This window comes from Papaver somniferum, chromosome 2 (assembly GCF_003573695.1).
Source record: "Papaver somniferum cultivar HN1 chromosome 2, ASM357369v1, whole genome shotgun sequence".
Classification (NCBI taxonomy): Eukaryota; Viridiplantae; Streptophyta; class Magnoliopsida; order Ranunculales; family Papaveraceae; genus Papaver; species Papaver somniferum.
Genome location: NC_039359.1, coordinates 29,394,094 through 29,401,744, shown reverse-complemented (window position 1 = coordinate 29,401,744; position 7,651 = coordinate 29,394,094). Strand labels below are relative to the sequence as shown.

Sequence of the window (7,651 nt, the reverse complement as noted above, 5' to 3'; positions counted from 1 at the left end):
ATTTTGATGCGCGATGAAGGAGCGACCATCGGATGATGAGATGGATCCAATCCGACGGCTGAAGATGGAGGCGGTTTTGGTTATAGAAAATGGGTTTGGGTAAGGGTTTTGGGCCTTGGGTATGCCAAGCCCATATCTTCTTTAAGCACAATTCTTCCTTCTTGAGCCCATTCCTAGCTTTTTGGACGTGCGCTCCATTCTTTGCGGCTTCCTTGCGTAATTTCTTCCGGCTTTTCACCACTCTTCAGCTCTTTTCCGCTCCGCAAGTTATCCAGATTTTATTATTACCTAAAAATGCAAAATTAAGTAAGAAAAATATTTATTCTTGAAAACAATGAAAATACAGAATATGGGATAAAATGTAGAATTACTGCACAAAAGATGAGTTAAATGCCAACAAAAAGGGATAAATATATACATTATTTGGCACTCATCACTCTCCACCAAGAGGAAAGGGGGATCGGAAGAATCAGGAGGGGAAGGAGAGAGAGAGAGAGTTTGCAAGTGTAAGTTAATCATCTAGAAGAGAGAAACATGTAAACCAAAAGTCATTCGACTATTCGTGTAACCGTGAAGAATATAGTAAAACAACAAACCCCGTGGACGTAGGCCTTAGTGCTAAACCACGTAAACCTTGGTCTTTTTACATTTCAGCACTTTATATTTATTTAGCCCCATGGATCTTTACTTATACGTTTTGTTTTCTTTGCTTGTACTTATATCCCGTGCGCAAACGCCTCGCATGGAGTTGTTAGATGAGGCTATGATAAACCCGAAGGTTTTGAGCCAATGAATCAACACTAGGATATCATCATCACAAATCTCCTTAGATGATGATGATTGATTGTGAGCACTCGAATCCCTTCGTGATTTGTGTGTTCACAATAAGCTTATGTGTGATTTGTTTTTCTTTTTGATTGATACTGTAATAACCCGGTCCCGGAATGGTACTGGACCTGTGTTACCGGTACAGGTACATGTATAGGTACATGTACTCAAAATAGAGAACCGGTCAACATGAGGTACAGGGAACGGGTTCCTAGGAAAACCAGATTGTACCAGCTCATGTGCATCCCTAACTATAACGGCTGCACATCCAACAGTTCCAATAGTGTTTCCAGCAAAACTTTAAATCTATAAGAACACTTGATTGCTAACTGAAATTTCATGAAATTCGGGCTCAAACAGTTAAGCTCAACGGCTGCACTAACATTAGAAGAAAAACCCAAAACATCTGGAGTTCTTCATTTAGTTTCAAACCCTTCAACGGCAAAATGCCTTAAGGAGACGTGATTTCATGATCTTCTTCCTGGAAAATTTCCTGCTATAGAAACTAAACACTGTAAAACATAAACGTATCTCATAGCAAACCTTAAGGTCCCTAACAACAACCAAGAAGCTGAAATGTGATGGAGCACAACATACGACATCACACATAGGATAACGGACATTCAAATTTATACCAGCTTACCAAAATACAAAATGATTGTTTTTATTATTTTTTTCTACTACCCAAAATTGATTTGCATCAAGTGTTCACGAACATACTAGGTTCAGATGTGAATGCCTACAAAGAAAAAGAAAAAAAAAACTTAGTCTTCATCTCATTTAGACAAACAACCATAGATCAAAAAGAACCAAACAGCTAGTAAAGAATTCAATTCAAGCTACATTTGAAAGCTGAAAAGATTTCTGTATGCAGCATCTCATATTGGCTAAGAGTTTACCATCTTACTCATTTTGCTGGTTAAATAAGGCTACGTGCTATTGCTGCTGTTTTCATCCTTTCCAGTACCTCCAGCTATTGCAGATCCTGAAGGAGGTTCTGCGGACAAAACCTTCAAGACTGCCTCATTCTGCAAAGATAAATGAACCATGTAATTTCAAAGTCCTGATAAACAAACTCTGGATACTTTACCCAAAACAATAAGAAATTGAGGACAAGGTGGTGGTGCTACTGTAGAAATTCAACAAGATGGTTGCAGTAGAAATTGATATATGATGTTCAAGGGGTATTCAAAGTCAAGGATGAGAAGATATGTTGTCAATAAGAAACCAAAATTCTGATGTGTTAGAAGATTGAGTTGGAATTTTGAAGACGCGGAAGTAGGGGTTCTGTGGGTGTTTGAAGATTTGTGGTTTTCTTCTGTGAAGGTATTGAAGAAACAGGTGTAGTAATTCGAAATTAAGGTTTCGTGGTTGGGGTTTTCTTTGGGAAATTTTTGAGGACACAGAGGAGGGGTTCTGCTAGTGTTTGAAGAATTGTTTTTCTTCATGAAGTGATTGAAGAAACATGTTTAGACGTTTAGTGATTTATTTGAATAGTTTAGACCTTGTGTTATCTTGTTGAGGCTGCGATTAATCAGTGAAGAGGATTTTCTGATCATGATAAGCTTATGTGTGATTTGTTTTTCTTTTTGATTTATACTGTAATAACCCGGTCCCGGACTGGTACCAGACCTGTGTTACCGGTACAGGTACAGGTACATGTATAGGTACATGTACAGGTACTCAAAATAGAGAACCGGCCAACATGAGGTACAGGGAACGGGTTCTTAGGAAAACCGGACTATACCGGCTCATGTGCAGCCCTACTAATATGTGACCTACATCATTAAATAAGAGGATATTTCTAAAACTACCATTTTAATTGATTATTGCTAGTATAAGAAATATATATATATATATATATATATATATATATATATATATATATATATATATATATAATTTGATAACCACCTATATATTCGTTATATAGGTGTTTTAAAATGCTTTTCAATCGTGTAAAGTTTACGAATATCCATAGTATAGTTTGAGAGATAAATCATTTCTCAATTTTACCATCTATAAGGGTATAATTATAGAAAACACTTAAATCATTTCTAAATACTTATATATCTTTAGTTTTCCTCCATAGATCCGTAGGCCCTTTAGGATTCTTCCATTTTTCCTCTCATAATGTCCTCTGAGCATCGTTATCTGCAAATCGACAAGAAATTTATTAGATTTACGTGTAGAAAATCAATCCCTTCAACCTTATCACCTTAACATAGTTTTAGAATCATGACTCTATCAAGAGTGTTTTTAGCCATTCTTTAGCTATATATCTAGAATCTGTATTCTTTGAAGCAGCCAAAAATGGTGATGTTGGAAGACAAGTCTAGAAACATAATGGTAACACATATTGGTTTTGTTCTACAAGGCAATCTAATGACACTGGTTATTATCTGCACATAATCCTTGTGAGACCCAATCACAAATCTTATCCAGTTTCTTTCTATATTCCCTCTAGTGATTGTTATCTTTCTATATTCCCTCTAGTGATTGTTATACTGGTTGGTTTGTTATTGCAGAAGCTCTTGAATTTACATTCTAAATTTCTCTTTATCCATTTCCAAACCCATTACCTACCCCACAATCTCATCTAAAACCTGCAATAACCTATGCTCAATCTCTCCTTCAACAACCAAATCCTCATAACCACAATACTTTTCCCAAACAAGCACCCAATCCTTTTCCCTGTAACAATTTTGTAGCACCTTCAACTGTCAAACTTTATAAATCCAAAATAAACAAAACCATTTGTATTTTTAGGTCTGCTCAATCTTTAGGAAAATGGGATGAGGCTTTTTCATATCACCTACTTATCTGGTTTACTCTTGGAAAAACATTAGCATTGCATTGTGCTTTGAATTGCAGATTGTTACTAAGTTCCAGATTTTTCCCATTAAATTTTTTTAATAGGAAAAGAACTTGTATTAAAAAGATTTAAGAAACAATATTTCATGTGGATAATGATTTATCCAGTGCCGATTTGGAATTTAAGTTTGTGGCTTATAACGTGGCATATTAAGTTTTCAGATGACATGATCAAATTTGGAGCTAAAAAATTCAAGATCATCATGATTTCCATCTTGAAGTCTATGGTGTCCCTTATCAATTCTGGTCATCAGAAGTTATTCATGCAATTGGTAAACTCTATGGAGAAGTTTTGCTAATTGAACCAGCTACGCTAAGACTAGAGGATTTACACACCATACGCATGAAGATTCAAAACATAAAAAGTATTCACTGAATTCCAAGGATGATCAATCTTTTCTAAGGAAAGCAAAAGTTCATAGCTCACATGTAGTGACCGGAAAGTCGTCAATGGTTGACCAAAAATTTATTATTTTACCGCCTACAAATTTGGATTTGTATTCAAATCCCCCTCTCAACAATGCATATGTTGTGCCTAATTTCTTCGAAGAAAGTAGAAGGAAAAAAATAAAATTCTCCCGGCGTATATTCCTCGATCTCCAAAGAATACTCTGCAATGGTGTTTGAGGGTGAAAATGGTTTCTGTTGATTTTGTAATTTCGGGTGTGTGGGTGAGAAACGAGTCTAAACCCTAAACAATGTACTACAAGGGAGTACTTTAGATTCAAGAGATCAATCTGTACAAATCCGGCCTAAACCAAGAAATGGTCGTTCCAGACTTGCTTTGGTCACAAAGAGGAGGAGAAGGGTTGGTTTTGGGGAGGGAAACGAAGAGAGTGTTTATACCAGAATAGTTGATCCTGGAAGAGTAGTTGTTTTATGACTTGCATCAGAAAGTGGGAAGCTAACAGATGGGAAAGCTAGCAAACGTTTCTGAGTGTTGTATGCTCCTGACCAGAACTTGTTGTTCGGTGGAAATAGGTAAGACCTATTTATACAAGTCGAAGTGAAACATACTCTGGTCTCGTAAGAAATGGAAACGAATGAGTAAATGGGAGGAGGTGGTAACCGGTAACGTCTGGAATCGATGTTCCATAAAATAAAGCGTTTCACCATTACTCCTTGTATTTACTAACCGCCTCATCCTTATGACACTGTCTTATAACGGGCGTAGTGTACGCCGCACCCTGTAAACCGCCAAACCAATACCCAATGAGCATCCCCCAGTTTGTGACATGTGTTGATGTCTCGAGTGTTTTCGTGGAAAACATGTAGTATGTTGTTGTTCGGCAAGTTGAGCTTTGGAGACTTGTCGGCTCGGTGGTGACCTTCGACGGTCGATATTTTGCATCTTGAGAGGAAGGGTAGACGTTGATTATTGCAACCCTTCGTTTGGTAGCCAGTGGAATGAAAGCATGGCCGGTACGGCTTTAATATGGACTAGCTTAGGCGCGGCCAAAAGTTAGGGTTTTGGATTTGTTTGGGCGAGACCAAACTAGGGCTTGGCGTCGGGCCAAAGGTTGCCATGCGTTAGCTGGTAACCTTAGAGGGGTAAGATCTGCATCTTAGATGGAAAAGTGGCCGTTGTTCTTCGCAAGCCTTTATTTTGGTAGCTGCATAGGGAAAGCCGGCATGGTATGGCGCGTCAAGGTGGTGAGTATGCCACTGGCACATGTGGCATGGCTGGCATGCCTTGGCGCGGTTTGGGCGTGGCCAAAACAAAGGTTTTGGTTTTGGGCCAAAGGTTACCATGTGTTAATTGGCGACCTTGGAAGGCTAAGATTTGCATCTTAGGTGGAAGGATGGTCGTTGATCGTCGCCAGCCTTTGTTTTGGTAACCGCATAGGGAAGTCCGGCATGGTATGGCGCGGCAAGGTGGCTGGCATGCCATTGGCACATGTGGCATGGCCAGCATGCCTTGGCGCGGTTTGGGCGTGACCAAAACTAGGGTTTTGGGCCAAAGGTTACCATGCGTTGGTTGGCGACCTTGGACGGCTAAGATTTGCATCTTAGATGGAAGGATGGTCGTTGATTGTCACAAGCCTTTGTTTTGGTAACCGCATAGGGAAGGACGACATGGTATGGCGGGCAAGGTGGCTGGCATGGCATTGGCACATGTGGCATGGCTGGCATGCCTTGGCACGGTTTGGGCGTGACCAAAACTAGGGTTTTGGCGTTGGGCCAACGGTTACCATGTGTTGGTTGGTGACCTTGGACGGCTGAGATTTGCATCTAAGATGGAAGGGTAGTCATTGATTGTCGCACGCCTTCGTTTTGGCAGCCGTGAAGGGAAGGACGGCATGGCATGGCTTAGGCGCGGCAAGGTGGATGGCTTGGCATGCCATTGGCACATGTGGCATGGTCGGCATGCCTTGGCGTGGTTTAGGCGGCCAATCTAGGGTTTTGGCGTTGGTCCAAAGGTTACCATGCGTTGGTTGGTGACCTTGGACGACTGAGATTTGCATCTAAGATGGAAGGGTGGCCGTTGATTGTCGCACGCCTTCGTTTTGGCATCCATGAAGGGAAGGCCGGCATGGCTTAGGCGCGGCAAGGTGGATGGAGCGGCATGCCTTGGCGTGGTTTAGGCGCGGCCAAACTAGGGTTTTGGCGTTGGGCCAAAGGTTACCATGCTTTGTTTGGCGACGTTGGACGGTTAAGATTATTTGCATCTAAGATGGAAGGGTGGTCGTTGATCATCACACGCCTTCGTTTTGGTAGCCGCGAAGGGAAGGCCGGCATGGCATGGCTTAGGCGCGGAAAGGTGGGTGGCGCGGCATGCCATTGGCACATGTGGCATGGTCGGCATGCCTTGGCGCGGTTTAGGCGCGACCAAACTAGGGTTTTGGCGTTGGGCCAAAGGTTACCATGCGTTGGTTGGTGACATTGGAAAACTGAGATTTGCATCTAAGATGGAAGGGTGGCCGTTGATTGCCGCACGCCTTCGTTTTGGCAGCCGTGAAGGGAAGAACGACATGGCATGGCTTAGGTGAGGCAAGGTGGATAACACGACATCTCATTGGCACATGCGGCATGGTCGGCATGCCTTGGCGTGGTTTAGGCGCGGACAAACTAGGATTTTGGCGTTGGGCCAAAGGTTACCATGCGTTGTTTGGCGACCTTGGACGACTAAGATTTGCATCTAAGATGGAAGGGTGGTCATTGATCGTCGCACGCCTTCGTTTTGGTAGCCCCATAGGGAAGGTCGGCATGGTATGGCGCGAAAAGGTGGTTGGCATGCCATTGGCACATGTGGCATGGCATGCCTTGGCGCGGTTTGGCGTGGCCAAAACTAGGGTTTGGGCCAAAGGTTACCATGTGTTGTTTGGCGACCTTGGACGTCATGTCAGATGTACAGTTTTACGATTGTGACCCTAAGCTAAAAACCACCATCAACATTATGTCCCCTGCTTAGCTCGGAACATGAGCATTGTTGTGAGGTAAGCATAAGATGGTGACAGGCGAGGACACAATTGAAATGACAAGTCGTGAAAAGATGGTCAATAAGAGCCGAAAAACCTTTTTCGAGAGGTAAGGAGAGTTCGTGATTCTCGTGTTGGCGTCCTTGCATAGATTCTACTTGTGGTGTTGCTGGCTAGACCGTGAAGTGGTGAGATGTAGATTGTCGTCTTGGAATGGGAGCCACAGGCGTTGGTCGGCTTGGAATGGAGGAAACTGGCTTCGGTCAGCGGAATGGTGGAAACTGTCTTCAGTCCGCAGAATGGTGTAAACTGGTTTCAGAACTTCGGCTACCAAACCATGGTGATGACGCTGGAACTTCGGTTATCAAATGGTAGTGATGGCGCCTGACAACTTTGTCGAAATCAGGGTTTGGGATGCCGAAACCCTAATTAGCGCTCCTTACTAAAATCGTTGTAGAATTCTCGTACGAACTCGGATTTTGACGGTCCTCCCCTCCATCTGACCGGAAAAGAATTTCCTATCTCCTTAC

General features: G+C 42.2%; 1 long non-coding RNA gene across 2 annotated transcripts; it reads right to left on the bottom strand.

The window, feature by feature from the left end:
- Positions 1-1,334: 1,334 nt before the first annotated feature.
- Positions 1,335-2,374, bottom strand: LOC113353091. 2 transcript variants are annotated; one of them, XR_003361072.1, is made up of 2 exons: positions 1,728-2,374; positions 1,335-1,567 (listed from the first exon to the last, which is right to left on the bottom strand). It is a non-coding gene; the product is annotated as an uncharacterized LOC113353091 (long non-coding RNA). The 2 variants fall into 2 exon arrangements; XR_003361071.1 differs by having other exon boundaries at positions 1,736-2,374.
- Between the last annotated feature and the right edge of the window lie 5,277 nt (positions 2,375-7,651).